This window comes from Quercus robur, chromosome 6 (genome assembly GCF_932294415.1).
Source record: "Quercus robur chromosome 6, dhQueRobu3.1, whole genome shotgun sequence".
In the NCBI taxonomy this organism is placed as follows: domain Eukaryota; kingdom Viridiplantae; phylum Streptophyta; class Magnoliopsida; order Fagales; family Fagaceae; genus Quercus; species Quercus robur.
The window spans coordinates 46,830,476-46,839,851 of record NC_065539.1 but is presented as its reverse complement, the minus strand read 5'-3'; the positions used below and the strand labels follow the sequence as shown (position 1 = coordinate 46,839,851).

General features: G+C 32.6%; 1 pseudogene; it reads left to right on the top strand.

Moving 5' to 3' along the window:
- The first annotated feature begins 3,595 nt into the window (after positions 1 to 3,595).
- Positions 3,596 to 8,634, top strand: LOC126689090 (potassium transporter 5-like; annotated as a pseudogene).
- The last annotated feature ends 742 nt before the right edge of the window (positions 8,635 to 9,376 follow it).

Here is a 9,376-nt window from a genome sequence, read left to right as displayed (position 1 = left end):
TACTCTAACCCATAATAATTATAACACAGCAGTAAAATGAAAGATAAAAGAGTAGGGAAGAAGAATGCAAACACAAGATAACACGTCGATGTGTTATCGAAGAGGAAACCGAAGAACTTGGCGAAAAACCTCTCCGCCGTCCTCTAAGTGGTAATCGATCCACTAGACAATCAGTTGGGATACATGGGTTAGCAAGAGACCCTCCAAGCCTAATCTACCCGATGTACCTAAGCCCTCCAAACTCCTACTCCAACACAGCTTCTCGGAACTATGTCTTGTCTAGTTCTCCGGATCCCGCAACAAGCTCCATGTTGCATTTGCCATCTTTGGCTTCTTCCAATGCTTCCCAGCAGCACCAAAACCTCACTGAACACTCTGAAAGGGTGTAGTAAGTGTTTGGGCTATTAACCTCTCAATGGTATGGAAATTGAGAGGTAGGAGTTAAGGAAAATCTACAAGCAATTATGTAGAGGATTGTGGGTATAACAATTTCTAACTCTCAAGGTTTGTGGCTAGAGTTTTCTCTTTGAAGCACTTCTTAACATCTATGGATAATGTAGGTATATATAGTGTGGGTACAGAAAGTGTGTATCAGATAGCACAATCTAGCAAAACAAAATGTTTCGCGAGTGTCTCACGGGAAGGCTTTACCCGCAAGCTACTTGCAAAACATAGCTGTCTCCATCTGTCCTGACTCTTTGCATTCCAATAATGTGTAGGGCACATGCATCATTTCGCGGGATTCTTAGTTGCGAGCTACCTGCGAAAACTTTTCTGTCTTTAATTGCTTGAGTCTTCACACACTCTCTCTCTCTATCACACAACCCTTATAGTTAGATCCCACAATAAATACAGGGTACAAAAGATTGAGCATAATTACAATCAAATTTGGCACAAAATTAAAGCCAACTAAAACATATAATTGTAAATTACAAATTTACATACGCATTTATGGTACTCTGGGAGTACCTAATAATTTTCCATATGGAGGTCAATTTAGAAGTAAACCCATAGCTTCCAACATGGGATAGAATTTTACATGCTCATGCTAATTTGTCGGATAAGGTTAATTAAATCTAACAATTATGTCAACATTTATGGTAGCCCAACCTTAGTGTTATCGTGTCTTGCAACTCCTTGTTCTCATATAATATATAATTGCATGCAAGGTTCATTCAATCTTTTGTTCATTTTTTCTTTAATTTTTTTTTTTTTTTGGTTCATTTGATTAGTCAGAGATGGTTTGGGTCTTAAATGCATAGATCTTCAATAGGTTAAGAGAATGCGCAATTGCTAGTTGTTTTATAATGATCTTTCTAGCTGTTTTAATGTCTTGATGTGTCAGTCTGTGAGTGGTGGAAAAAGAATTATGATGGCAATAGTTAATCATAATTTATTGCATAAAATAGTTGTGAAAATAGGCATGGTATTAGTATTAGTATCAACTTTATGAGCAGACTGATTCTCAAAAAAAAAAAAAAAAACACTTTATGAGCATACTAATTGAGTTGACCATAAGATTGACTCTTTCTTTGAAAATAAAATAAAATAAATAATTAATAGGTTGAGTCTCTTTGACCCATTTGCCCTTTGACAGCCCACCTTTTATTATTATTTTCATGTGTATTTTAATAAGTATTAATGTTTACTAAAAAAAAAAGCCTTTGAAAGCTCCTCCAACTTCACATCATATTCATTCTCAAAAAAATAAATAAATAAATAAAACTTCACATCATATAATCATAGTATATGTTATTTGTCCGAGAAAGTCTATAAACACGAAAACAATTGACAAATTTTTTTACAACAGTTGATATGAGTCATATGACAGATTGTTAGTTTTAGAAAAAAAAAAAAATATGACAGATTGTTAGTGATAAGTAGAAAGAAAATATTAATAGTGGGTCCAAATAAAAATTAGTAAAAATTTGTCAACTAAATTATTGTAAAATTATTTGTGTATGTAGCATTGCTCACCTCTATTTGTATTCAGACATCTCACTGTGCATATGGTTGCAAGCTCCAGTTACTGTCCTAACATTGTATGGTATTGCTCCTGGTAGGTAGCGATCAATTTAAACAAATTTAAAGGTTGAATTCAATATAATGGTGAAAAATGCCTCAAATTGCCCAAGAAATCTAGTAATTTAACTTCAGGGCTAGTAAAAATATCCTACATAATTGTATGGCGTTGCTTTTTCTTAAGCCCAATGTGCATCTAGTAATTTACCTTCTTTTGTTTTTAAGGCCTGGCCACCTGGGTTAATATTAATATAGAAGCTAAAATTTCTGGTCCATGAGCTATGTAAATGAGCCCAGAAATGTGTAATTTCTCGTGCTGCCTTCAACCAAGGGCTTTACCATGAGATACCCTTGATTCCTGATGCCCTTTTGACCTAGTCATTGTATTTATCCTTGAAAACTGACACAATGAAATTAACTTTTGAATTCATTTTCAAAAAAAGAAAGAGTGCAGGACTTTTTTTTTTTTGGGTTAAAAAAACAAAAAAAAAAAAAACAACGGTGACTTGAGTGGGAGTCGATTTTTGCGGTTACCTGAATATTAAAAGATCAAAATAAAAGCATAAAATTTAGGTGTTTTTTTATTTCCAAGAAATCTTTTAAAATATAATAATTCAAAATTGAATGATTTTACTTAGTTGACTCTGTTCTTTAAACATTTTCAAGACTTAATAAGGTGTGTGAGAGGGTATTTTGGGACAGGAAAAAGGTCAATCCCCAAACCAGGAATCATCATCATCATCTTATTATTAATAGCATAGAGTATAGAAGATGTATCTTCAAAAATAAAGTATTTAGCCCAAAAAAAAAAAGTAAAGTTAAATTATTGCCAAATATAAAGAAAAACACATATAATCACAATTATTTTGTACGTACCTATAAATCATCAATGAATTATTATAAAGTAAAAGTATATTTTTATATTAGAAAATTGTTTATTACTATTGTAGCACATAATTGAATATTAACAATTAGGCAAAACTTAAATTTAATTTTATAGATTAGGTTCCTTAATTAAATTCAAACACATGATTGTATTAACTAATAAAATATAAGAAAAAAGAAAAAAGAAAAAGAGGAATTGGGAGAATTAAATGGGAAGAACGCCTTTCCAGAATAGTAAATATGAGTGGCATTGTGTTGCGTGGATTAAGAAACAAAGAACCAATTAAAAAATTCTGTGTGGAAATCGTGTGTGTGACCCTGGTAATTCAGTGTGGTTTATCACAAATGTACAATGATTGTGTTGCGTGGATTAAGAAACAAAGAACCAATTAAAAAATTCTGGAACCAATTAAAAAATTCTGTGTGGAAACCGTGTGTGTGACCTGGTAATTCAGTGTGGCTTATCACAAATGTACAAGTACAACTTGATTGTGTTGCGTGGATTAAGAATTAAACAAAGAACCAATTAAAAAATTCTGTGTGGAAACCGTGTGTGTGACCCTGGTAATTCAGTGTGGCTTATCACAAATGTACAAGTACAACTTGATATCATCAAGCAAGCCAGAAATATTAACTTCTATCTATAACCAGGCCTTTCTTGTCAATCCCTTCCACGAAGTAAAGCAAATACAACTAAAAGAAATAGGATTAGCCTTAGACTTAAATAAAAAAAATACAAAAAAATACAAAATTCAATCCTCTACATTAGAGAGAGAAAAAAAAAACTTTTAATTATTCTTTTGTAATTTTCGAAATTATTTGATTGTAATATTTATCCTTTCGTTTAGATAGTTGACGCATGTTCAAGAGTAGATTTTTTAGGCAAAGATTACTAGTAGTAGTAGGACTAGAAATCTAGGACTTACCAGTTATTAATAGGATATAATTTAAGCTTTCAATGATATAAAGATTTTATTTTTAAATTTTTTTTTGGGTGGAAACTAATCGGCAATTAGAGCCTATAAATTACCTTGCTTAATTAAGGGCTTTCTCATTTCAGTTTTAACTCCTGAGTTTAGATAGGTCATAAGATTGTAAGTTTGAGTGAGATGGAGGGTGTTGATGCTATAGAAGAAGAAAGCTCACAAGAAAAAATTCATGTAGAAGAAAAAGAACAAGAACATGAAGTAGATCAACCTGGGATTCACAATGGTCTCAAATGTAAAAAACTCTCTTGGAAAAATCTTATTAGACTTGATTCTTTTGATTTGGAGGCTGATAGATTCACCTCCAATCAAGGCCTTGGATCTTCTCAGGTATTATTTTTTGTTTTCTCTTTTTTACTCTTCGTTTATCTTGTTATTCTTATGATATCTATAGCCTATTCTAAAAATTATAGGACTAATAATTTTAGATAAGCAATAAACTAATAAGTTAGTGTAGAAAAAAAAAAAAAAACTAATCCAATTATTATTATAGTTATTATTTCGTTTCCAATATGATATTTGAAGTGTTGGAGTGCAGGCCTTGGATTGGGGAAGCATAATGAAACTAGCATTTCAGAGCATTGGGGTTGTGTATGGTGATTTGGGCACGTCGCCTTTGTATGTGTTACCAGGCATTTTTCCTACTGGGGTTAAGCACAATGATGATATACTTGGTGTGCTGTCTCTAATCTTTTACTCGCTCATGTTAATTACTTTGATCAAGTATGTTTTCATTGTGCTGAAAGCCAACGATAACGGCGATGGTAATTGATAATCTTCTCTCATGCTTAGCAATTTGTTTTAATAGATTAGTTATTGTAGTTCTTGGATTCTCATTTTTATTGCTAGATGATAATCAGAAAGAAATTAATATTTTTTGATGATAAGACTTGCACACAAAATAAAAATGACATTGGGTGATGCTATATTAGTGTGTCAATAATAATGCTTTGAACTTTGAATGGTGTTGATATGTTATATATTGAATTGCTAGCAAGGAATACATTGTCATCAAACTATTCATTATTTTATAATGGAAATTGTATTGTTGTAGGAGGAACTTTTGCTCTATATTCTCTCATATGCCGCTATGCCAAGTCAGCTTGACGCCCAACCAGCAGGCTGAAGACAAAGAAGTGTCTAACTACCGACTAGATGTGCCAAACCGACGGCTGAAGAGAGCATCCTTTATCAAATCTATGCTTGAGAGTAACCAAATACTAAAGTATTTCATCTTGTTCATGACCATGCTTGGCACCTCCATGGTGATTGGAGATGGCATCCTCACACCATGCATATCAGGTACAATAGAGTGATATTCCTGAGTCCTACTTATCTCTTTACTTTTGGTTAAGATGGTGTAAAAATTAAGTTGTTTATTCAATTCATTTAGCTTAGTTTCAATTATTTATAACTTCACATTTCATTAACTCTTTGTATCTAATATTCTGAATAATAATTTACATTATGATTTCCTCCTTGTGTAGTATTGTCAGCAGTGGGGGGAGTTAAGGAAGCTACTAGTGCGCTTACTGATAATACAATCATGTGGATTTCAGTAGGAATCTTGATTATTTTGTTTGAAGTTCAGAGATTTGGGACAGATAAAATTGGCTATAGTTTTGCCCTAGTACTAACAATTTGGTTTCTTTTCATCGGAACTATTGGCATGTACAACTTTGTGAAGCATGATCCAGGGGTTATCAAGGCAATCAATCCAATGTATATTGTTGACTATTTCATTAGGAATAAGAAGGATGCGTGGATCTCTCTTGGAGGCGTCATCTTATGCCTAACAGGTGTGTATCATAATCTCATCTCATTGTTTAAGCACTTTGAATGTACATAAATAAGATGTAGTGATGGACTTGTTGCATAGCTATTGTCTTAGGTTTCAGCTTTAGTAACATACAATTTACGGTAGTGATTGGAATTATTTCTAAAATCATAGTAAATTTTAATAAGAAAAAATCCTTGATGATTTAAGCACAATGCTCCTAGAAAAATGGTTAAGTCCATCTTCATTATCAGTCCATCTTAAATCCCAAATTATCCCTGATTGTGCTTTCGCTGCAAATTTATGGTTTCCTTTATTAAGAACTTGCTTTAAATTTTCTACAAATGTCTTGTCCAGGACTCTAAACTTACTTTGAATAGTCCTAACAAATGACTGTTGTCTTAGGTATTGTTTGAAGTTTCATAAACCAATAAATTTATGGAAATATGCAAAACAGACTCATTGGAGGTTTAAGTTAAGTTCAAACAGGACTCTTTGCACTTTTAAATTAATGTTATTGACTACTGAGGAACATTAGTCTCATTGTCACAATTGACAGAAGTGATGATGGGATCAATTTTGTCATTCTTGATATCTTAAGAACCAACAGCACTAAACCAAGAGAACAATGGCTATGTTTGAAATTTGCCTAAACCTCATGCTCTTTTTTACTATTATAAACTAAAAAATATTAGTTTTGCTTATTTGTTTAGGACTAATCCTATAGTTGCTACTCATGTGGTGAACTTGGTCAAACAATGTCAGGTTCTGAAGCATTGTTTGCAGATCTTGGTCACTTCAATCTTCGTTCAATTCAAATAAGCTCATGCACTATAGTTTTTCCCTCGATTGTTCTTGCCTACTTTGGTCAAGCTTCTTATCTCCGGAAACACAATCAGGATGCTAGCAATGCCTTTTATAGTTCTGTTCCAAGTACGTTTACTGTTCCTTATAATATGGTTTTTTTTTTTCCTCTTGCTATCATATTGAGGTGGTATCTTTATTTTCATATGACTCTCTCTTATGCAGAACCACTGTACTGGCCAATGTTTATTGTGGCTGTAATGGCAGCCATCATTGCTAGTCAGTCGTTAATCTCCGCTTCTTTCTCCATCGTCCAACAATCTTTGGCCCTTGGGTGTTTCCCACGGGTTAAGGTAGTGCACACATCTGCTAAATACAAAGGGCAAGTTTATGTACCAGAGATCAACACCCTTCTCATGTTGGCTTGTGTGGGTGTCACTCTTGGCTTCAAAAATACATTGAAGATAGGGAGCGCTTATGGTAAATCACCTCAAACTTTTCTTTATTTTTTAATATAAATTTAGAATTCTGAGAGGTAGTAAAAAACAATTGTACAATTTTTTGGATTTATTTGGATGTTGATATGAATTAAGACTTGTCGAAACTCAAAAGCTATAAAAATATTGAGAGCCTTGTGGCTTAAAGTCATGCATTACCTGGAGAGAACCTTATTCAAAATCCTCTTCCCATGATGATGATGATGATGATGTTTCAAAGCAATGAAGTGTTCTAATATGAAGTTAAAGTAGTCAAAAAATGTCTTTTGTGCTTGTTTATGAGAGTTTATTTTCATTGACTTTTTAGGTTTTGAAATTAAGTTAGGAAAAAGTTGCTTCAAAACGTTGTATATAAGCTAAATAAACATAATAAACAACTAAATTCCATCATACAGTTCATTCAAATGAACACTTTAAGTTGCATTCTTTGTATCAATATGTTATTTTACTATGTTGTGTTGTGAAGAATGAAAACATTTTCTGTTAGCTTCCTTTTGAATTCTACATGTGCAAGTCTTTCCAACTTTTTTTCTTGATATTCTTTCAACAGGAATTGCAGTGGCATTTGTATTTACAATCACATCTTCATTTCTTCTCCTTGTGATGGTCATGATATGGAAGACAAACATCTACTTGATCATCATGTATGCTCTAACTATAGGGCTCTTGGAATTCCTTTTCTTGAGCTCAGTACTCTACAAGTTTGTTGATGGAGGGTACCTTCCTCTATTGTTTGCCTTGACTCTTGTGATCATTATGTATTTATGGAACTATGGCTACCGGATGAAGTACAAGTATGAACTAGAAAACAAAGTTTCTACTCGTAAATTGGTGGAGGTAGCCTCTAATCCTAGCATCCATCGAGTTCCGGGTGTTGCCCTATTTTACACTGAGCTTGTCCATGGAATTTCCCCTATATTCACCCACTATGTTGCGAATGTACCAGCTTTACACTCTGTTCTTGTCTTTGTTTCAATCAAGTATCTAACCATTAGCACAGTCCCTCCAGAGGAACGCTTTTTGTTTGGACGAATAGAGCATCATGAGCTAGGCATTTTCCGATGTGTTGTGAGGTATGGATATAAGGATTCAAGATCTGAGTGTGAGTTTTTTAAGGAGATGTTGGTGAATCAATTGAAGGAGTTCATACGAAATGATCTGCTCAAGCCTAATGAATTAGCTGATAACAAAGAAGTAGAAAAGGTTGATGAAGAAATGGTGCAAAGAGAGATGGGAATTGTGGATGATGCACTAAAATTTGGGGATGTTGTTTATCTAATGGGTGAAAATGAAGTGATGGCTTCAAAGGGGTCTAGCCTTTTGAAGAAGTTAGCTATAAACTATGCCTATAATTGGTTGAAAAGATGTGTGAGACAAGCAGATGAAGTTTTCATGATTCCTCGCAATCGTCTTCTCAAGGTAGGGATGACTTATGAGGTCTAGACTTTTTGATCAGTTTGTTGTGATCTTCTTTCAACTTGGTTTGCTAATGGCATGAAAAACCATTTCAAATACCATGTAGTGTTTGATGCCATTGCAACCACTGTAGTTTTTAAATATCATGTAGTATTTTTTTTTTTCCTTTCATATAACAATAAAATCTGGATCTAGCTATATTGTGCTAATTCAAGGCATGAAATGGGAATTAATATTTTAAATGTAATTTTGCAAGGATGGATAAAAGTTTTTGTGTTTGACATTTTAAATGCATGTGCTTGACTGCTTAATTATTAGTTCGGAGTACAAATAAGTTATACCATGATAAGCAATAAATTATAAAAGATCATAACTAGTTGTTGAGAGACTGATTCCTAGATAAGTAATAAACTAGGTTGTTACCCTTGCTTACAATCTAAAATCTAAATCGAATCCAAATCATTTCTAATTGTAGCTTGAGTTTTTGTAATGTTCATTTTAATTTTTGTGCCGAGTGACACATTCATAATACTTAATGTGAATGTTGAGACGGTCTACTTACTCACCTAAGTAAAATCACCTTATCATCATTATTATTGAATGTTTCCATACGTAACCACCGGTTATAGGCTTACAATCTTAAAAAACCAATATGTTTTTAAGGATTGTGTGTGTTACAACTTACAAGGATTAGGACTAGCTTAATTACCCAATTGTTACTAGAACAACATAAAATAAACATGTCTTTTTCCAAATCTAATTAACATATTATATTTATTTGCGACGTTGAGAAATTCAAAAAATAAATTAAATAAACAATATTAAAACCAATATATTTCTTAATTATAAAACTTAAAATTCTAAATTTATTTTATTCAAAACACTAAAATTATTATAAACTCTTTAACATTACATTGTTTTTTTTTTTTTTTTTACACCTACAAATTAAAATTTCTGAAAACATAAAAATTATAGGTATTAATTAAAGT